The 24,185-nt window shown below is 38.7% G+C and overlaps 1 protein-coding gene across 3 annotated transcripts in view; it reads right to left on the bottom strand.

Annotated features, from left to right (window-relative positions):
• Positions 1-24,185, bottom strand: part of LOC134213214 (protein O-mannosyl-transferase TMTC2-like) — a 759,458-nt gene that overhangs the window by 126,307 nt on the left and 608,966 nt on the right. The gene's annotated exons all lie outside the window — the stretch shown is intronic.

Below are 24,185 nucleotides of genomic sequence, written 5' to 3'. Positions count from 1 at the left end.
TTATCTAATAGGAAATTAGAAAGGGCCAGGGATCAAACCCTTAATCTCCTGCTTATGAGGCAGAAGCAGTGACACAAGGCCACCAAGCACCCCATTAGTCGAAAGGAAATTTAGTCGAATGGACATTTAGTCGAATGTAAATTTAGTCGAATGGACATTTGGTCGAATAGGCATTTAGTCGAAAATTTTTTTATTAAATTTTAATAAATGTATAATCCACAAGATACATGAATAAACTGATTAGAGGGATTCAGTGGACGTGAGGAAGTTCATTCAGTAGCGGAAGAAACGAGTACGGAAGCCAATGAGGATTTTTCAACTGAGCTAGTAGAAACTTCTAGAGACCCTGGTGACCCTATTTTTCGGCCCATGGTCAAAAACCAATGATATCAATTTTATTTTACCAATACTTCATCATAGTCGGATTTGGAACATTTCATTGATTGACATTTGGTCGAATGAAAATGGCTTACTTATTCTTTTCATTGATACTCTTTCTTCCACTCAATATTTATACAATAATTAGTTCCGTATAAAATTGTCTTTCAACCATAATTCGTTAATTATTGGCCGAAAATTTAATTTCGACCCAATGGTCATATGACCTTATCTGCCGTCATACGCATATTTGTCCCATGTTTGCTGGGATTTCCAATGTACATGGGACAGTTATGCGTATAACGGCAGTAATGTATATTCGACTATACGAAGGATCATTCGACTACATTTCATTTGACCAGGTGGTATAGATTCAATGTAGTCGGTTAGAGGGGTTCGCGAAGTCAATATCCAGTCTGGAAAAATCTCGGAATATTCACCGTTTCGTAGTATTTTTGTTTTTATGAACCCATCAATCAATAGCAATAGTTACATGACTTTTAGAAACACCGGAATAAATAATTTATTTTTAAATCGTTATTGGGTAAAGTTCTTTTCTTTCAAATATCAATTCGACGGAACGTACTAAAGACTAAATGTACCAAGATTATAAATTCGAAAATCCGCTTTCTACCAATTGTCCTACGACCAAAATTCATATGACCAAATGTACGAAGATTCTTCTTTCTAAAATCTGATTTCGACTAAATGTCCATTCGACCAAATGTTCGTTCGACGTAGTGTCCTTTCGACCAAATGTCCTACGCCTCTAGTGGATTAAAATTCATTTTCGACTAAATGTCCCTTCGACCAAATGTCCATTCGACGCAATGTCCTTTCGACCAAATGTCATTCGACGAAATGGTACAGATTCCGTCTTCAGTGTCTCGTAGTTGACTCGACTCGTCTTACGACAAGTGAACAAATCACTGTATGGCAATCATTAGGCGAAAACCAGCATTAATTCGCATCAACAAACGACATTCCTGCAACGTATCGACCAGCTTACCTTGAATGATGCTGACCCAATAAATCGTTCAAGATCCTGCGATGAAACTTTTTTTTCGAAGTGTTGAATGAAGTCAACAGCTCAATCGCCCATCTTCCGGAGAAGTTCATCATCGGAGCAAACAAACGCGTTCAAATAATTATTAATCCACCTAAGACCTCGAACAACCTCAACCCACCCCGAATGAACGCTTCTCAACACCAGCAGCTGCTTCTCATACATCAATGCGGCCGTCCACCAGCGCAGATTTAGTCAGCACGCGATTTGATCAAAGCAATATTGGCTCCAACAATCTCGAAGCGTCAGGTGATTCTTCGGCGGAAGCCAACGGAAGTAAGACTAAACCTAGAAATTCGGGTTTGAAAGTTGTGAATAGTGATCTCCACGCCAACGATCTGGAGTATTTCTATGTAACACCCTTCGAACCAGATCAAAGTGAAGAGGACGTAAAAATTTACGCTTCCGACATTTTGAATGCACACCCGTCCTTAATAAAAGTGACAAAACTAGTTCCTCGAGGCAAAAACATAGCAGATCTTTCTTCCGTGTCTTTTAAAATAACAGTTTGTAAAACATTTTCAAACGTTATCAGCGACGCATGGTATTGGCCGGAAGGGGTTACTATACGCCCTTTCGATTTGAATCAAAAAATGGTTCCTTTGTACGTCTTCCGAACAACTCTTAAACTGCAAAATCTCCACCGAAAAGAATCAGCTCTCCTCACCAGAATGCACAACATACAGCACTTTGGAAGCCCCGGAGCCTCTCATTGCAGTCGAGACCTACCAACCTGCGCTCATCAGTCATCCTGGTCCTGCGTATGGACCCATCATAAGGGCAAGTATTATCCGGCAAGGCAAGTATTATCCGATTACGAACACTGCTCGCTCTGAAGACATTTCCTCCCGCAGCTACAATATCACCGATTTGGCTCCAATTTCCCACCACCCAGGAGGCATGACAGAAAGCACTTTGGAAGCCCTAGAGCCCCCCATCACATTCGCGACAATGCAGCCGTCCTGGTCCTGTGTTTTGGTCAGACAGAAGGGGCTTCCAGATCACGCTACCAGGCAAGTACGATCCAATCAAGGACACCGCTCGCTCTGAAGACATTTCCTCAACAGCTCAACAACCGGAACGCCTGATAATAAACCCTTTGGAAGTCCCGGAGCCTTCCATCACAGTCCGGACCATCCAGCGTTCAACAGTCGTCCTGGTCCTGTGAATGGGACAGGTGGTAGGGGCTTCCACCCTGCAGAATCTGGGAAGCACGGTTTAAATGAGAACACTGCCCGACCAGAAAACATATCCTTACTCAGCAGCACTCAACTCGTCGCAACATCACCAAAGCTCGTGATCCACGGCGCGTAATCACCTCCCATGCAAATAATGCAACAACTTCCGCAAACGTTTTGCTGTACTACCAAAACGTTGCTGGAATCAACAGTTCACTTGCCGATTATAAGTTGACAGTCAGCGATGGGTGTTACGACATTTATGCTTTTTCCAAAACCTGGCTCAACCACATCGAATTTGTTATTTGATGCATCATACTCCGTGTACAGACAAGATCGCTCGCCGTCAAATAGTCGTAAGCTCACCGGGGCGGCGTCCTGCTAGCTATTCGTTCAAGCATTAAGTCCCGTAAGCTGGGATCCTTCATCCGGATTAGAAGTTGAGCAAATATGGGTCGCTATTTCTACTGTCGATGCCACGCTTTACATCTGTGTTGTTTACTTTCCGCCTGATAGAGTCACCGACGATAAACTAAATTGAGAAATATCTTAACTCTCTGAACTGGATCGTTTCGTAGCTGACACCAAGAGATAACATCGTTGTTTTAGGGGATTTGAATTTGAGTTCAATTTCCTGGAAACGAAATTCTTATGGTTCCCTTTTTCCGGTTTCCTCGCGATTACGTGAGTTACTTGATGCATTCAGTACTGCTGGCCTCGGACAAATGATGGAAATCGAAAACGAGAATAATCGCATTCTCGATCTATGCTTCGTTAGCAATGAACAGATTGCACAGTTCAACAAGCGACTGTAATTTGGCAGCATCGACTCTGTCCGGAATTATGCTATTGATCAGTTTGTTCCTAAAACTAATCGGCTAGCTCCGACCAAACCAGCGTTTTTTCACCGTTTTTAGTTGGGTCCGGTGTTCCTCACGGCAGCCACCTCGGTCCATTCATATTCCTGCTTTACATGAACGTTGTGCATCTTGTTTTGAAGTGTCTAAAACTGTCATATACCGAAGATCTATATTTTGCGTTTAAAGAGCCTAATAACGCAGCATTTCTGCAATTACAACTGGAAACCTTTGCCGAATGGTGTCACATTAATCGAATGTCATTGAACGTCTCCAAATGTTCGATTATTTCGTTCGGACGCAAACACTCGCTCTACTTGAGAATTCTCGTCGATTCTAAATTAACCTTCAAGGACCACGTTTCGTATATTGTGTCAAAAGCTTCATCGCAGCTAGGATTCTTGTTCCGTTTTGAAAAGCAGTTCAACGACATATAGGTACTGTTTGAAGGCACTATATTGCTCCATTGTGCGTCCCATTTCGGAATATTCGTCTGCCGTCTGGTCCCCATATTACCAGAATGAAATTCAACGAATTGAAGCTCTACAAAGGAAATTCATCCGCTTCGCACTGCGTCGTCTCAGGTGGAGGGACCCGCTTAATCTACCCAGTTATCCTAAAAAAATCATGAATACACTCATATCGATTTATATTTATGGACAATGCGAATATGATTCTTCAATCTTAGATTACAGACAGACGAAAGAGAAGACAAGTTGACACAGACACAGCGTTTTGAAGGGGGAAGGGTAATTTGGCCGAATGCCACTAGGCCGAACAGACCATTAGGCCGAAAGTCATTTGGCCGAAAGGGTCGCTTGACCGAATGGGTCGTTTCGCCGAAAGGGTCGTTTGGCCGAAAGGGTCGTTTGGCTGAAAGGGTCGTTTGGCTGAAAGGGTCGTTTGGCCGAATGGGTCATTTGGCCGAAAGGGTCGTTTGGCCGAAAGGGTCGTTTGGCTGAAAGGGTCATTTGGCTGAAGAGGACATTTGGTCGAATAGGTCATTTAGCCGAATAGTTCATTTGAAAAGTGAGAAATTAGCAATAAGAAGAGAGACGTCTCACTACTCACTTCGAGCTTTTCACTTTTTACAGCGCGAAGAGATAAATGAGGAGTGACAAGTGAGACGTCTCACTTCTCACTTCTAATTTATCACTTCTCGATGTAAAAAGTGAGTAGTGCGAAATGGGACGTCCCACTACCCACTTCGCACTACTCACTTTTCACAGTGAGAAGTGAGAAATGAGGAGTGAGAAGTTAGATGTCTCACTTCTCTTTCCTCATTTCTCACTTCTCGTTGTAAAAAGTGAGTAGTGAGTTGTCTCACTACCCACTTCGCACTACTCACTTTTCACAGTGAGAAGTGAGAAATGAGAAAACAGAAGTGAGAAGTGAGACGTCCTACTGCTTTTTCTTCATTTTTCTCTCCTCACTGTGAAAAGTGAAAAGCGCGACGTGAGTAGTGAGACGTCTCACTACTCACGTTGCGTTTTTCACTTTCGATAGCGAGAAGTGATAAATGAGGAGTGAGAAGTGAGACGTCTCACTTCTCACTCCTCATTTACCACTTTTCGCTGTCAAAAGTGAGAAACGCAACGTGAGTATTGAGACGTCTCACTACTCACTTCGCGCTCCTCTTTTTTACAATGAGAAGTAAGAAATGAGGATTGAGAAGTGAGACGTATGCGAAGTGGGTAGTGAGACGTCTCACTACTCATTTCGCGCTTCTCACTTTTTACAGTTTGAAGAGAAAAATGAAGAGTGAGAAGTGAGACGTTTCTCTTCTCATTCCTAATTTCTCTCTTTTCAATTGAACTACAGTGTTGACCCGATTTTGTCACTCCCCGATTTTGTCTACCCCCGATTTTATCACGTTTTCGACCCAATTTTATCACGTCCCGATTTTATCACGTTTTCGACCCGATTTTGTCACCCCAAAAAAAATTGTCATTCTTTTTTTTCCCAAACAATACCACAAACAACATTGATTTTCATGAAATAACTTTTACCGCCTGTAGTTTATTACGAACGACTTCTGAGCAATTTCGACAAGAAATAACGGGTTCCGTTCACGCATTTGGCCTTTCCAACGCATAAAATGATTTATATATGTGGAATGAATTAAAAAATTGGAAATATTTTTTCCATTTCCACTCCGGGTGGCTTAATACCCGGCATATAGGCAATTAACTTTGAACGTACGAAATTTTTTTTTCAATTTTGTCACATACCGTCAACTGGGGGGAAGATGATCATTGAGGTGAAGATGATCATTTGATGTGTCAGTCAAAAGTGCCAAATTTTTTTATGAAACGGTAGTCAACAATATTCTCCGTTCAAGTAATGTTTACCGCTAGGTAGAAATCCGAGTTTTTCGATTATAATCATGAAAATGTTTTTTGTGGAAGAAAGAGAGAGAGACAGTCATAAATGACGCTATTTACGTTTCAAATATTGACTTCTTAGACTTCTTTACGTAGTAAATTCAACATTCATACAAATAACCTAGTGTATTTTGACTACTAGGTCATACTGGTTTTAGTAGAGCTGTCATGATCAACTTCACCCCAAACCAGATTATTCAAAAAATGTTTGATAATTTAATTTATTTTAATAAATGCGAACGCATTTCAGAAAACTAAAGTTGTTGATTATTGCAACGTATAGCAGTACATGTTTTGAAAATATTTGTTTCGATTTAAAATGTAAACACACATTGTTATTGCATGTTTTGTCTTAAAAATGATCATCTTCCCCCCAGTTGACGGTACCCTGTTTTATCACCTTGAGGTTCACCAGAGGGGTTACAAAATCGGGATATTACTGTATTCGGCAAAATGACCTATTCGGCCAAATGTCCTCTTCAGCCAAATGACCCTCTGGCCAAACGACCTTTTAAGCCAAATGACCCTTTCGGCTAAATTACCCTTTCGGTCTAATGACCATTTCAGTCAAATGACCCTTTCGGCCAAATGACCCTTTCGGCCAAACGATCCTTTCGGCCAAACGACACTTCCGGCCAAATTACCCTATCGGCCAAACGACCCCTTCGGCCAAACGACCCTTTCAGCCAAATGACCCTTCGGCCAAACGACCCTTTCGGCTAAATGACCCATTCGGCCAAACGACCCATTCGGCCAAATGACCCATTCGGCCAAACAACCCTTTGGGCCAATGACTTTTGGCCTAATGACTCTTTCGGCCTAACGACTCTTTCGGCCAAACGACCCTTTCGCCCAAATGACCATTCGGCCAAATGACTTTCGGCCTAATGGTCTGTTCGGCCAAACAACTTTCGGCCAAATGACTTTTGGCCTAATGGTATATTCGGCCAAGCAACTTTCGGCATTCGGCCAAATGGCTTTCGGCAGAATGGGTTTCGGCCAAATGACCCTTCCACTTGAAGCAATCTCAGCATCATTGGGAATCAGATGCATTCTCGCGAATTCCGTAATGTTAGTTCCAGGTCAAACAAATCCTATTGCAACCCGTGCTCGCAGCGCTTTACATCGACTTATAAAATACATGACCCCCTCTCCCCTGAGTCTCTAGTTACGCCTATGAGAATCAATAAATTTTGGAAAAAGGTGAAATTTAGTTTTGGAAAGCTCCAAAAGACCACGATAAACTACATTGGAGAGGGTGGATGCTATAAAATTTACAAAAATTATAAGCACGGTGTTTCAGAATGGCCCCGTCTATCTTATTTCGATTTCTTTATTGGAACAAATTCATAGTCCAACCCATCAACGCCAAGATTGTAGGAATTCGCGCTGAACGTTTTGTCGCACTCACGAAGCGCTGAGATAATAAGGGTTAGAAGGCGCGTGCAGCTATTTTCTTCATTATAATTTCATACGAATCACTTTCTATTGGCAAACTACTTTTGTCGGCGAATGTGTTATGCCGTCGTTTATCCTGTATAAAGTAATAAATTTTCCTGCGCAGCCCTCCTATCCCTTTATCCCTTTCACCATCGCACACACAATAGTGCTCTGTCTTCCTTTCCATTGAAAAAGAAACAACGTCGGGCTAGGTCCCGCACTTGGTATCGTCGCTAGAGAAACATAGTAATGGCATTCCGGCTTTCTTTGAATGAGTCCCCGAACCACTCATCCATCCCCATGCACCGCTCCTGACTGAGGATTCAAATTTCGGGACAGCACAATGACATTCGAACATCTACACGTGGGGGTATACAACAGCCGTACAGGTTTTGACCGGCTGGCTGAGAAGTCTCTGAAAGGTACGGATTCTTGTTGAAAATTTTCAAAAGAAGAGGAACCACAAACATCATAATTTCGTCAGGCTTTGTGTTCACGTATTGTGTACGTTCTGATGCCCTCTGGTATAACAACGCCACTCAGTTGGGATCGGTTCCTATCTTTGTATTTCTTCCGTGGATGGCATGGCATGGTTCTTCAAAGATGCTCGGTAGGTGAGGTACGGTCGCGGATTACGGCCGGGTAGTTGAGGAGGGATGGAGGAATATGTAGTTGAAATTTATATTCATTTCATTCCGTCGAAAATTCAAAGCCAAGAATGGCTCGCCCAGATCGTGAAGAGCACGAGTGCCCGCTCTGGAGTTGGACTATAAATATACTTTTTGGGATGAATTGGCGAAGAATGAAGTTGGAGTGGGGAACGAACGAGTCGAGGGTAAATACTAATTCGGCAATTTAAACTAGTCCTTTGTACTCGTTGGCTCACGCCAACGGAGGACGACGACGATGATGATGCTGAGAAGAACGACTTCGATGAACGTTTGGGCCTAAATATAATGTGAAATAGACGCAAGAGTGAGGGACTGTGAGCTATGAGGGAAGAAGGAATTCAATAATAACAGGCAATTGCTTCAATAAGCACTCATCTTGTGGGGCGTTCAATTCAGTGGATAGAATAGGGCTCTTCGGATCAATGCACTCGAATGGAGTCTGATGGAATTTTTGAATACTGATGCCTGCTATCGATGCGGAGCAGAAGCACTGCTGATATGAATACCAAAATTCAAAATTACAATACATAAATATTTAAGTAAAATGGAATATAACACCTTTTTTCCGTTGTTAGGAGAACAAGACTGGAGCAGAACTCAAAACAAAGTATTTTTATTTTTTGGATTTATCTCAATTAATATAGCAAACATTGAAAGATATGTATTAATAATTCAAACTGAATTTAACAAATCTGATTCTCATTAATTCTCCCAAAACCGCGTATTATTGAAACTTTGAAATGTTTGGCTTCCATACCATGCCCCGTTTGTTCGTTCGACTTAACCAACTTTGCATGTGAAGTACTGATGCGCTGATTAGTACCAGCATAAAACGGATATTAGAGTTAGAAACAATTAAAGTTGTAGTTTTGTTGCAATCACGGCATGGCAAGAGATAGGCCACAGAAGCATCAGCAGCTGGATGTCTGCATACGCGGCTGTGTTTGTTCGGTCAAAACTTTGATCGATGCTTGTCTTACATCGACCGTGCGTGAATCACGCGAGGGTACTCCTGGGTGCCTAATGTGTGCGATAAGTTGGCCTTCCAACTTGGCAAGGGCTTTTGATCGCACTTGAGTGATGGCAGCAGGAAGCCCTACGGATGGTAAACACTAATCAGTGGGATCTGCCCTGTTGTATCCTTTGTGGCACGAAGTGCTGCAAACTCGCTTCGCTGCGTTCGTCCTTCTGATGCAAGGATTTTCATGTGCCGCCCCGTTAGGAGGTGGTATCCAGCCAGTCAGTGGTCCGCAGTTGGCTTCCTTCGGGAGTACGAGTTTATTGTAATCCATCATACAAAGTGAAAGATAAATGAGGAGCTGCCCAAGGGGCGTGGTGGATTTTGCATGCTGATCCTGAATCGCGTAAGCAAGGAAAGAAGCATGGATGGGGAAAAATATTGTTGAAATAAAGAATGCAACAACATCCCATCCGTCATATCCAGCACAGTAATCTACATGAATAATACAAAAAATGGGAGGACGGTATGTTGTTTGGCTGAGTAATGTTTATGTTGCATACTTGACCGAACACATAACTGTCTATTGGACTTGCATGGGAGGTTGGTGCTTCAATAAGTGAATTTGGAAAATAACTTTCGAAATATTCTAAAAAATTTGGTAGATTGTAAGAATGTTATGTTATGTAATGTTATGTTCCAATGGAACTGCCATTTGTATTACAATTACTGTCAAAAGTATTTATCTAAGTCAACCCACATTAAATATGAAACAACATAGTTATCTAAGTACACCCAGGTTTTTTTTTATCACGTAATTGGAATTCATTAATTTATCGAGCTTCTACAGCTTTTTTAATACCACTTAAATTTTCTTTGATTTTTTGTGAATGGGGTTAACTCATTGTTTCATTGACGCTAAAGGTCTAACTAAAACAAAACAGTTTAACAAAAAACCTGAGTGTAAATGAGTGAAAAATCGAAATTGAGCAAGCAGAGCAAAGATGTGCGTAAAATGTTTACTTTTCAAACTTAAGCAGTATAAGCATAGTATAGTATAAGTATAAGCATATAATAAAGATTCATTTTAAACATAAACTCGCTTATCTCTTTTTGTATTTTTGTTAAAAACTGTGAGTCCTAATCATGAAACGCCGTCATTCAGCTTGCTTGCTAAAACTACAAACCTACATCCAATCAAACGCCAATGCATCAAACTCGCATTGCCTATTCAAATACATCAAACGAACCACAATCAATTTAGCAGTCCCTACGATTCATTACATTCATTTTTCAACGCCATTTGACTTCACAGTTCCTACATTGGCTGGCTGGTGCCAACCGTGCGATGCTGCACAGGCACTGCACTCCGGCCAGTCCATTTGCGAACGGAAACCGAATCGGGGGACCCACACAAGACCAAAAACGGTGACTCCAATCGACGTGCAATGGTAGACCACACCGCCATCACCGCCAACGACAACTGCGACGGTGACGATGATGATGATGATGATGATGTCGGTCACCGGGATTGATTTGAAACAATATTTGATACATTTGCACAGTGACATTTTTTTTGGTCAGTGCTGTGAAACAATCGTCACATGCGTCGATTGTGTAGGGTGGCTGAAAGTGACGAAGTTGGTGCACGACCAGGCTCACTTTCGTTCAACCGTCAGCGTCACATCGTTGATGGACGATGGCGATCGGCATCAAATATTCAAATGGAAACTATTTCCTGTGAACAGGTGTCGCAAAATCGATTAAATAAGGGAGGGAGGGGGAGGTGCAAATTTCTGTGTCATAGGTACTTGTCAATCGTGCATACAAGAGGTTGGGTGAATGTGTGGAATGATGCAGATGATTTGCGATGTTCGCTGGAAAGTTATAAACAGGGAAAACCTGAAAAACAGGAAATAGCAAAAAATAGCTAAGTAATTTGTAATTTGAAATTTATTAGTTATACGTTAGCCTGCCGGTTATGAACCGGTTATACATCAGAATCAGGAAAGTTTTCACAACATCAAACATTTACAGAGGAAAAATTGATCAAATAACGAACATTAGTGATATCTACTAATAATTTATTCCAGACTAGAGCTTAGAGCTGGTACGGTCCACGCTGAAGATGCTGCAGGATGTACTGCAGAAAAGTTTTGTTTCATGCCTTGTAGACAGAGTGTAAAATAATCGAAATTTTTTGGCGAAGTCTACCTTTCTTCATTTGTCAGCTCACTTACAGACACATTCATAGTCGGCTCTGGACTGTCAATATTCGGTTGAATATTAGTCATTGAATATTTATGCAATTTTACAAATTGATAAATTATCTGAAATCTGAACACGTTTCAAATGAGTAAAGTAATTTATCACATAGAACTGAATCTGATTTTCGTTCGTGAGGCACTTTCAACGGTAAACATCAACATAAACAATGCTAATTATGTTTTTTCTGCACATAGTAAGCACACTCAGTGACAGTCGAATGAATGAATTTGTGGAGTAGTCGTCCGACTATGTCATTCTATGTTTTGAATATTCATGCGATGTTTGTCAAAATTCGGACCGAAGTTGCTTCATGAAGATGAATATTTTAGGCTCTGCTTGTAGAAAAGGCCTTATATCCTACGGCGGTAGTTGTCTGGAAGGACATGAAGTATTGCATTACGTACGGTCTGTCATCTTAAATCGTCTCATTTCGAAGGAAAATCGAATTGAAGATTTAAAGCACCTATGTAATCTATATCCATCCGTAAGCTCTGAAGAAAGGCCGGAGTAGTAGATGATATCCTAGTACGTGAAGACTGGTGCTGCTACAGCGTGAACCAACTTCTGTCGAACTTCTTAAAATAAAACGGGAGTGAATCCTGTTTTGCAAGAAAGATTTGATTATTTCGACAGCTGATATGTTGAACCTTAACTCCCTTTGAAGCTTCCGCTGTATGTTTCATATTTCACTTCGTTTATTTCATGCTGTTGGAGGCTACAAAAAAAAAAGAAATGTCGATAAGCCGTGCAATAGACGCTAGAGACGGTAACTGACACATGTTCAGTTCCAGTTCCATGGTAGTCCAGTGACTGTTATCAAAGTTGTTGTATACATCGACAACTCAATCGCTTTAATTGACTTTTTCTGTAGCATGACAATTGTCATTAATGGGAAAAAACGGAGTAGGCCATGCTCACGGATAGAAGTGTTTCTATTTTGTGACAGGATTTTTTTTTTTGCTGTATTTCGACTTGTGCCTTTTCAACGGAAGCCCCAGTTTTTGCCTTTCTCGTGCAACAAAGTTGTACCGAAAGGCTATCATTTCACTCCGAATACGAACTTTTTATATAAGTCTCGGAGACCCATAGTGTTATATACCAATCGACTCAGCTCGACGAGCTGAGCACATGTCTGTCTGTCCGTGTGTATGTATGTGTGTATGTGTGTGTGTATGTGTGTGCACAAAAGCTAAGAAAAACATTAGACAACTTTTCATATAGTAATCCTTAACCGATTTTCTCGCAACAAGTTGCGTTCGACAGAGGGCAAGTCCTAGTTGATCACTATTGAATTTGATAACGATCGACCGTTGCGTTTAGAAGTTATTAAGAAAATGGTCCATCGAACAATATTAGCTCCATATAAGGTTGGTGTCTTGGCTAAATGCGAGAAAGGCAGTATCACTACTCGGTGAACTAAGTTGGGTCTAAGTAATCATAACTTACATTCTACACATTTTAACTCAATGGTGTCTTTGGGTAAATGATTGTTAACTAGTTTTTCTACTATTTGCATTATTGACCTATGTTAAATTGATAATTGCATTAGTGGCGTAAACGCAAAATTTCATAACATAAAATACGCTTCGTATAATCGAGATCATTTTGGGAAAATGGTCACTTATGATAGAAACTACTATTTGCGTAATTGACCTATGTTGAACAGATAATTGCATAATTGCCGTAAACGCCAGATTTTACGATATGCCTCAAAAAACCAAGGTTCTTTTTACGATAAACATGTGATATGATAATGTGGTATGATAACAGTTTTTATTACAACAATTGACCAATTTCCAATTGATCATCTCATAAGTGACGTAAACGCCAGCTCTCATGTTTTATACTATAGAATCAGAATATCCTTAGTAATGATTTGAAGGATTGTTTTTTAACGACGGTATCAGAAATCATTGGAACTTGTTATTTTTTTTTCCAAGTTTGTTAGGCTTTGTTAGTTTGTTTGTTATTTGGTAGTTTCAGGCGTGTATAACTCTTCACGGAGTCATAGCTCTTGGTGATATGTACAATCATATTATCTTATTATATGTCCTATGCGTCCATCAAAACCCTATTTCAATACAAGTTTCACCGCCCTTGAGCTCTCTACCGAAAGTTTCTGCATAATGCTTGCGAGGTACAATTCATCAGGTCTTGCAAATTAACCTCAGCGGACGCTTCAGACGCGGAAACCTGTGTATGAATGTTTTTTTCCTTTCCTTTTTCAACGCGTAAAGGCTAGGAAGCAGATTTGCATGCACCTCGTTTAAAGTACTTTGCTGCAGATTGTACTTTTTGTCGGATAAACTCAAGTCAATGTACAACGCCAGTACTTGTGTTGCTGTCATTACCTTTTCATGATTTGCGCTTGAGCTACTTGATATATTGGCCGCAAATGCTAGCTCCTCAGGTTCATTTTTATTGATAAGGTCTTCAACACGTAGTTTCTTGGTTTTATTCGAACATTCCTGAAACGGTTTTTGAGGTCTACCCTTCGCGATGTTGAATGAAGACTCGGCAATTCCTTCAATATTTATTTTCGGATTGCGAGAAAGATTTACCAACGAAGACAATCAGAGAGTTTTGCTTCTCGAATTTCTCGGATGATCGAAAGCTCTTTAACCATTTTTGACCAATTCTCAAACAAAAGATTTTAGTTTTTTAGTTTTTTTTAGTTCTTTCTCAAGTTCCTCGGAGAAATCTTCTGGATTATATAAATCAGACAGAAACTTCAACACACGAGCTTTTCGTTAGGACGGATCAACGGAAAACTTATGTTTGTATATATCCATGTTATTTAGCGCAAGAGTATCATCTAGAAAATCGTTAACAGCTATTAATAGAGCAAATAAGAGCAGCTGGAATCACTTCCATTCTCTTAAGAATACTATAAGTGAGATTTCCAGAGATGTGTTTTGATGTACTTTTTTCAAAAAGCTGTTTTAAGTTGTAGATTATTTCTTCCTATATAACGTCATGCCCAAGACTTGGAAGCTTCACTTTATCACAATGATCGAAATATGTCTCACTGAAACACATTTAATTGGATCTTACTTACTTGATTTTACGCTTTTCATATCAATTTTTATCGTGAAAGGTACCGTTCGAAAATTTAGGCAATGAAAAAGATGCTTTTCACTAACAGGTGATAAATCATCCACTTTCAGCGATAGAAATGTTTACAAACACGTGTTGTTTTGATCGTCCCAATGACCTCACAAAGATACTAATGCGCATACAGCATAATTGAAACATATGTTAATATCATGGTCTACTTGATTCGACTAAATACGAGAGTCGATTTTTCCATTTTTGTCCAAGGGACACAGCACTGTGTTAGCAGGCGCCAGTATGACCTAACAAATGAGATCACCAGTACTTGTACATTGAAGATGTGTGCTAGTCCCAAGCAAACATCTGTTGGTTCCCTGTGCAAGAACAGCTGATCTGGTCATAATGGAGTAGCAACTACGAGCAGTCAATCAAGCTCAATCTCAGCATGACAATCTCTACATGTGCGTAAGCTTGTTTGAATTTATGATAGTGTTGAATAAATTCACAAGAAGGGGCAGAATAAATGGATATATCATTTTTACAAAAGAGATGATAAAGGTTGTAGTGGCCTGAGTGGCCTTCGGAAAAGAACTGGTTGAGGGCTCGGATATCCAGTCAGGCATCGGAGGTGTCACATTTAGAGTTATTCTGAACTTGATCCCTACGAAGATTGATCCGCAATTTTTTGGAGGGTAGTTGAGGTGAACAGTTCCTATCTGTGCTTCTCTTTTTCGCAGCTGCAATTAAGGTACTGGCTCTGTCAGTAGTACTGAAGGCAGTAGTTCCGCCACAAAAGGTCTCACCTTCTTCTGTGAGGGTTCCTTGAGTACAGTATGTATGCTGGGTCACGGAGAACCACCGCTCGCTCAACATACCGTGTAATCCATGGAGTGCGTGTATGGCGTAGTACGAATGCTTGTTCGGGTGCATGTTTATCGCGAAAAAGTTTGTAGTTCATGTTTTCGTACCGCCTTTATATCGACGTCGTTACGTCCTAGCACAGCCCAACATACGTAACTCTTGGTGAAAATTAGCTTAAAAATAACTTCATTTAAAAACCATAGAAACACTGGTTGAACAATATATTCAATAATCGAATTATTCTGTATTTGACTTCTGGAAGCAACGCCTTAAAACACGTTCACTTCAGAGATGAGCCAGCCTAGGGCTGAAAATCTCTATAATAAAGATAAAAAAAAAACGTTCACTTCTTCAAGCATTGATATACTTCATCGTGGCTTATAAGGCTTCTATGACGACTCCATGTGTATGTTTGTTGTATCAGATTGATGATGCTAATGGTAAATAAGTTGAAACTAACCCAAAAATGAATGAAATCCACTGCAATTGGATCACAGAAAATATGGTAATTAAATGCCGTTTATTTAATTTCCATGTTGATTTATATTTATAATTAGTCACGTAGAACAATTTTGCTAGACCTTCCATGTTTTCAACAGGATTGAAAATAAAAAATCAACTTTTCATAATTGTAAAATCCACTCTATTAAGAAAAATAGTGTCGGAAGAGCATACAAATGTTGAATGGTTTAGGGCAAATTTCTTCACCTCAACTCATCTCTTGAGCGGCGGCTAATATTCAATCTCTTAGCGGAAGTGAAAAATACAGCCCGAATTTATAATTATTTTTAATTTGCACAATTCAAACCTCGCCTATGTTTTTGAGCGGATTTAAACACATTTTTCCACAACAGCTAGATCTGCTGCAGAGAGCAGTTTAGATCTCCTGATGAATAATCGATAATGACATTGAACTACTAGACGCTCTCTACATTTCGATATTGAAAGGACCATCGAGATAGGGACAGATCGAGGAATGGAAGGAAAATTGAGAAGGGTACTAGATGCAAAAAAGCTCGTTGCTATGAAAAACGACAACAAAACAAATGACATTTCTTGTTGCATTTCTGGTGACATGACATTTCTGGTTTTGAACATTCTTGAAAAAAAAAACATTTCTCACAAAACATCTTCTTCGACGACTCTACATTCCAACTGGTATTTATGACCTGTTTTTCAATATTATTTCCCATCCGAAAACACCCTAGGCCGAGATTCGAACTCGCCATCTCCTGGTTCTGCCCCAATTTTGTCATTGGACGAGTTAGTATTAGCCCATTCTATTCCACCACTTGATTGTAACTTCACCGACACGACATAATTACACGAGTTCAGTAAGGCGTTTTTAGTGTCTCGTACTTGGCTCGAAATCGAATCAACTCGAAGTCGAGTCAAGTACGAGACATTAATGGCAGCCTTACTGTTGAGGTCAGACTACGTATCTGCAAAGTTCAAGGAGTGTACTTAATTGTAATAAAAAAATGCAAAAACAAGCAACAAAATAGTATAGCGATAAGTCTTTGTCCTCATCTGCAGAGGATAAAGACATTGTTGCGTTCCATCTTGTCTGCAATAAATATGGTGAGGTAATTGTTGTGAACTTTTTTGAACAGCGAAAATTTGTAAATTTAGTAAAACAGTAAAAATTAGTAAAAATTAAGTAAAACACAAATCTTACCAAAAGATGGCTATGTTTATGTATAAACATTAATAAGTGATACTTTTCATAATCGAAAATCGAATACTTTTCTTAATTTGGGTTTGGAACAAATGCTTGTTGCGAGTTGAGTTTGTCCCGACATTTATATGGAAGGACAATGTTGCTAATATTGGCAATGTTGTAATTTTATATTCACTGGTAAAGTTACAATCAAGACTATACAGGGATAATACAGAAGACGTTGTAAACTACAGAGGGGGGACAGAATTGTCAAATCGTATGAATTTTTTTCTTCTTCGCTATTCCTGCCAGCATGTTTCGGGCAGCAACGACAAAGAAAATCTTTCTCTGTTGTTTATAATATCTTTTGATTGTACTAACTAATTGTTATTGACAAATAAAAACATTCAACTATAAAGTCCAAAATAGTTTTCTATATCATTGTAGAGGTAATTTATATTTTTTAACAACTGACTCGCAGATTATGAGAAAGTATGTACAACCGCCATACCATAATCGAACAGAATTAAATTGTGGTGATACGTCTGCTTGTCTGTGCTTTCAAGGGGACTGAAGATAAGGCTAATACGCCTACCCACCATTCATTTAATATGGCGTACAATGTTTTTGTTTTAACTTCGTTTAAATCATGATAACCAAACTTCGGAAGTATCGACGAGCTATTCTTCGACATAAATAAGTCATACAAACACGATGTACCTCAACTAATAAGTTTTCACCAGATGAAGTTAACTGCCGATAATTAGCACTAACTGCGTACGAACCACTCACCCAGAATGAGCGCTGAATTCGGGTATACTACCCAAAAAATGGGTACCAAAAACAGAAACAGAAAATTAGTACCAAAAACGATGTTGGGTAGAGTGCCATTGTACCGCGGATGACAGGCGTTTCACCCTCCTGGTGCTTTCATTCTATCTTTTTTTTCCACCTTGTTTACTCTGCGTTAGGTCGTCTGTTATTTTACAAAAGCGCGAAATGTCATGGTTTCGTTGCTGGAAAATGTTCATAGGGTAACCGTACCCTTCTTGGAAGTAGCACAAATAGTGGAGGTAGTGGGGTTTTAGATTTTTCATAATTTAACACTTAACGATTGATCCAGTTGATGCATTGTATTATAAATATGCTATTGAATCCAACTTAACCTAAGATTGCGGTTGAAAAATTATTTTAATCAATGATTTACCTTAAAAAAAATTCTCTCTTGTACATATAGTGAAGCAACTGTACTAATAATGGCGAGTGTCATGAGAAATCAATAGATAGCTCCACTATTATTTTTACCGTTACTAAAGGAACAGTGTACCCGTAGTGCAAGTGATTCTGGTGTAATAAAAAGTATATGAAATTTTAAAAGAAAGTCTTTTTACTTCAATCAAGTACAAATCCCATACAAATATTACTATTCTGGGACAGCAGGGGTGGCATTGTGCATCTCGATTCGAACGAAATTCTATCGAGTCGAACATGTTTGGCATTACGGCTTTCGATTCGATCTCGAAAACGACTTATCGTTCGAGTATGCTCGAGGAGGTACAAGAATAACGAGATGTTTTGGCATTATGAATGCTCGATAGTACACTGGAAAACGACTCAAGTCGAATGAAAAACGCTCGTCACCTTTATAGCTTTCAAAAGTTGTTCGAGACTCATTTCTTACTGAAAGTTTTTAATTATGTTTGTTTTTATTACTGTATGTGAAGATAATAAATGTTTTATATTGTATTTTGAAGGAAATAATGTCATAAGTATACCTACTTTTATATTTCCGAAAAATATGCTATCGCTAACTATCCCTAAATCCGCGTAAAAACGACTTCAACGAAGATCGTTCTTTTTTCGCAGATTTCACGTATTACTTGACGATTCCTATAAACCGCGTGGAAAATTTATTATAAATTATATTTAAAATAAACACATGGAAACATTAAAGTAATTTATTATTGACTGCTGCCTTAAATTATTTAGTTCAAAGTTGGATCTGTGGCATAAACCCGAATAAACATTAAATTTATAGTTATTGTCGTAACAATTTAATTTACAAAATAAATCGCATCGGCATAATGTTTAAATCGGTTGCAATTGCCCAATAAATAATATTGCTTTTATAGTCATTGAGCACAATTTGCTTGTTTATAAATTAACTGCCAATTCATGCCCTGAAGGATGCCTTTCTAACAGGCAGCATGCTGAAATTATCTCTTATTCTCTCTGTTTACTCACATTCGCCATGCGCTGAAGGTTGTCTCTCCAGCGGACGGCATACTAAACACGGAGACAGGTATCTCTTATTCTCTCTGTTTACATTTCGTTTGACAGAACATACTCGATTGAGCTAGTACAGCACTATTCGAAATCTTGTACTGCGACTGAATGAAGTCAAACGAATTACATAATGCCGTGATTTTTTCGAAACGAATGTAAAAACGAACGAATCGAGTGATTCGATTAGGGATGCGCAATGCCACCCCAGAAAACAGAATATTTACTCGTGGCGCACGGCAGGAAAGGAGCGATGCGAGCGATTGATTTAGTATCTAGCGGGACACTATAAAATAGCGTATTCACATTTGCAAACACGTAGTTACCAAATACATAAATTGAAATGTAATATAGGAAAGGGAAATAAGACAAAAAAGACGCTTTAGATAAATAAAATAATTAAAACAAATAAACCAAATAATTGTTTCCTGATATTCTTCCAGCTGTAGGTTCAGGAGTACTTCCGGATATTCCCCCAGGAATTCCTCTGTATGTCCCTCCAGAAATGTTTCTGGGTATTTCTCCAGGAATTCCTCCAGATATTTCTCCAGGAAGTAATCTGGATGTTCCTTCAGGAGCTCTTCCAGATATTCCTCCAGGAATTCTTTCGAATACTCCTCCAGATATTCTTCCAGAAGTTCCCCTGGATATTTCTCCAGAAATTCAGCCAGCTAATCCTCCAGCCATTCTTCCGAACATTTCGCCATATATTCCTTCGGGTATTCCTCTCGGAATTCTGCACATGGAATGCTTTCGGATCTTTCTCCAGGAATTTGTCCGGATATTCCTTCAGGAGCTCCTTCCCTCGGAAATTCTTCCAGCTTTTCGTTCAAGAATTGATCTGAATATTCTTTCAGGAATTCCTCCGGGTATCTCGCCAAGAATTCTTTCAGATATTCGTATATTTCCATAGAAATTCCTCTGCATATTCCTTCAGAATTTCTTCTGGATATTCCTTCAGGAATGCCTCCGGATATTCCTCCAGGAATTCTGCTGGATATTCTCTAGAAATGAGGAGGAATTTCAAGGGAATTTCTGAAGGAATTCTGTGGAAAATATTCGAAAGAACTCCTGAAGATATACCCGGAGAAACTGCTGAAGAATTATCCGGAGGAGTCCTGAAGGAATATACGGATGTTTTCCTGAAGAAATACCCGAAGGAATTCCGTAAGAAATAGGGGAACGATTCGACATTTCCTCCCATAGCTCCTATAACCATCCCATCAAAAACATAACAATGAAAAGGAATTTGGTTTGTTTCTTATTTTTGTGATTTTTTTCACCAGTGAGCACGCGTGTTAGCAAAAAGAAGCGACGAGATTGGTGCTGTATTTCTTTGTTTTGCGATGAGATGAATATATGTTCAGTGAGATGGAAAAAGGAACAGTTCCCCTATTTGGGGGAATATTCAAAGAGTTCCTGAAGAAATATCCAGAGGAATTCGTGGAGGAACATTTGAAGGACTTCCTGGGGAATATTTGAAGGAATCCTTGGAGAAATATTTGAAGGAATCCATGGAGGAATATCCGGAGTAATTGCTGAAAAAAGGTCTTATTTGTCTTATTTGTCTTATTTGTCTTATTTGTCTTATTTGTCTTATTTGTCTTATTTGTCTTATTTGTCTTATTTGTCTTATTTGTCTTATTTGTCTTATTTGTCTTATTTGTCTTATTTGTCTTATTTGTCTTATTTGTCTTATTAGTCTTATTTGTCTTATTTGTCTTATTTGTCTTATTTGTCTTATTTGTCTTATTTGTCTTATTTGTCTTATTTGTCTTATTTGTCTTATTTGTCTTATTTGTCTTATTTGTCTTATTTGTCTTATTTGTCTTATTTGTCTTATTTGTCTTATTTGTCTTATTTGTCTTATTTGTCTTATTTGTCTTATTTGTCTTATTTGTCTTATTTGTCTTATTTGTCTTATTTGTCTTATTTGTCTTATTTGTCTTATTTGTCTTATTTGTCTTATTTGTCTTATTTGTCTTATTTGTCTTATTTGTCTTGTTGTCTTATTTGTCTTATTTGTCTTATTTGTCTTATTTGTCTTATTTGTCTTATTTGTCTTATTTGTCTTATTTGTCTTGTTGTCTTATTTGTCTTATTTGTCTTATTTGTCTTATTTGTCTTATTTGTCTTATTTGTCTTATTTGTCTTATTTGTCTTATTTGTCTTATTTGTCTTATTTGTCTTATTTGTCTTGTTTGTCTTATTTGTCTTATTTGTCTTATTTGTCTTATTTGTCTTATTTGTCTTATTTGTCTTATTTGTCTTATTTGTCTTGTTGTCTTATTTGTCTTATTTGTCTTATTTGTCTTATTTGTCTTATTTGTCTTATTTGTCTTATTTGTCTTATTTGTCTTATTTGTCTTATTTGTCTTATTTGTCTTATTTGTCTTATTTGTCTTATTTGTCTTATTTGTCTTATTTGTCTTATTTGTCTTATTTGTCTTATTTGTCTTATTTGTCGTATTTGTCTTATTTGTCTTATTTGTCTTATTTGTCTTATTTGTCTTATTTGTCTTATTTGTCTTATTTGTCTTATTTGTCTTATTTGTCTTATTTGTCTTATTTGTCTTATTTGTCTTATTTGTCTAATTTGTCTTATTTGTCTTATTTGTCTTATTTGTCTTATTTGTCTTATTTGTCTTATTTGTCTTATTTGTCTTATTTGTCTTATTTATTTTATTTGTCGTATTTGTCCTTTATTTTCTATTTTCGATCTACTGATACCGCCACTGTTGGCACCGTAACCCTATTAATAAAAAAATATTCTGTTAAAAATACTGAAAAAATAAACATCATTCTAAAGATCCAATTGACTCACAGTATTCTAATTACATTGTGAATGCACAAACTTATTTTCTAAAGATTCATCTATTTTACACAAGACAAAGTTCGCCGGGTCAACTAGTTGTAATTTGAAAATTAACCTCAAATGTGAGGCGTGTGGTACTTGACTTTACTGTTTAGGTGTTATTTGCCAATAAAAGCCTTTGCCATACTGCTTGTTACGATTAGTTGAAAATCGGATACAGCAATTAATTAATAAATTATAGCAATAATTAGAAGATGGGTCGAATTAAGATGAATTCATGATGTACCTAATGTGAGCGGATACCAATGCTGTTGGCCATGTCTGGTATTTCACCGAGGCTTTGATTGATGATGAAAAAAAATTCGTTTTCCAGTTTCGTACAGCTTAACACAGAGGAAGCACTTCCACTCGGGGATTCTATTCAAATCGAACGAACCAACCAAATGAGCGATTGCAATCTCGTCGCCTCGGCATTGGCACATAGCACCATCACTTGCAAACGGGATCCTTAGAAGGAAGAAGAGTGCACAGCATGCCACCATCATCAGCCAGACAGGCTCTCAAATCGAGCATATCGAACCGATGCAATCACATTTCCCAATCATCACCGATCCAGCTATTGGAGCTGTCACGCGGAGAGACATTTCCACTAACCGAGGAGGTTCATAAGTGTACATATATGGAAAAACGCATTCTGTTCCGAGTCGGGCTGGTGTCGTTCGTCGGCAACGGCAAGTCAGCTGAATCCGTCACACAAGATAGGTGGCAGCGAAATGTATTCGGGTTGATTGTCACTCCAGTATCTAGCGGAATGTGTACATCAACGGGGAGTTGTGAAACGGTCGTGAACTTATTTATGTCGTTAGGGATCGCTGGAAAAGCCTAGTGGAACTGATTGAATGCTGTCCTTGCCATTCGGCGTGGAATGTGCGAACTGTTCAGAATTATTCGTTGTTCCAAAAAGTAGCTCAGTTGTGTTCATCACTGATGTGGAATAGTTATAAGTTTAAGATTTATAAAAACCAATTTAGGTCAAGAGATTGATATTTTCACATATTTACGAAAAAGAACGTGAAAATGTTTCAACATAGGTTCCAGACTGACTTCCCTAAAACACAGCTGTGTCAATTCATACGCCGAACATGTGAAATTTTCCCTCTCTTGTATATATTCAGTTCAAAATATAAATATGACATCCAAGCGATAATCTGTGTCGGCAAACAGTGTGACAGCGCGAAACTTTTGTCGTGCGTGAAAGTTCTTCCTTGGGCCCCTGAGATGAAAATGCAAAATGCCTGCTTTTATATTTAAAAAAATGTTCCGGCACTGTATGAATTGCGGATCGTGCATCAGCATCTCACTCGGAAAGCTGACAATGAAACAGCGAGTAATTTCCATTCACCGTCCGGAGCGTTTGTCTTCCTCGCATGGCTCGGGACCGTTCCACGGAAGCTTGTTCCAACTATAATTTCTACCATTGCAGTACCTCAAGAAAGGTACGGAAATGGCTTGTTCATGGTGGTCTTATTTTATATTTTAAACAGAATCAAACTCATTTGTATTTGTCGCTAGTAATCCGTTGTGAGGCCTTCCTTAGACATGCGGTGAGATGTGTGGCTACAAAGCAGGTGGCTGGGTGCGATTCTCGGTCCGGTCTAGGAAATTTTTGGGTTGAAACCGTTGCTTGGCTTAGGAATCTCGCTGTTAATAGCTGTGAAAGTGCTGAACAAACACTACAGGGTGTCTGCAAATTATCCGTACAACAAGACAGGTTTTTAAATATTTTTTGGAATAAATTAATGAACCAGCATGCATTGCATGTTATTATAATAGGACTACATAAACCAAGCTGAATGTGTTCACATTAAAATGTCCCCTGTATCCAGAATTGTACGCCTTCGATCGTGTTGGAAAAAAATCACGATGGCCGCAGATACTTTTCACACATTTTCGACGATTGTGACATAATTTCAAATGTCTCGATAATATGTTCGGTGTTTTGATGGCTGTTGATTTCAAGATGGACCATACCGAATGATAAATTCAATCCAAATCGGGTGAGTAGGAAGGCAATTCCTTTTTGTTCGGAAAACCGAAAAAAAAGCATTCACAAAGACTTAATTTTTTTTATACATGAAATGACGCTCAGTGTTCTCAGAATATACATCTGTTACAGCCTGCTGAGTTGTTATGCCCATATAGCTACCGATTCAGTCCATTATTGTCTGTTTTTGCTTTGTAGAAGCAAACTATCAAAATCTGTACGGATAATTTGCAGACACCCTGTAAGTTGCGAGGCAGCAATGTCCCAG

This window comes from Armigeres subalbatus, chromosome 2 (genome assembly GCF_024139115.2).
Source record: "Armigeres subalbatus isolate Guangzhou_Male chromosome 2, GZ_Asu_2, whole genome shotgun sequence".
Lineage (NCBI taxonomy): Eukaryota > Metazoa > Arthropoda > Insecta > Diptera > Culicidae > Armigeres > Armigeres subalbatus.
The sequence above is the reverse complement of the archived record's forward strand: the minus strand, read 5'-3'. Positions and strand labels throughout refer to the sequence as shown.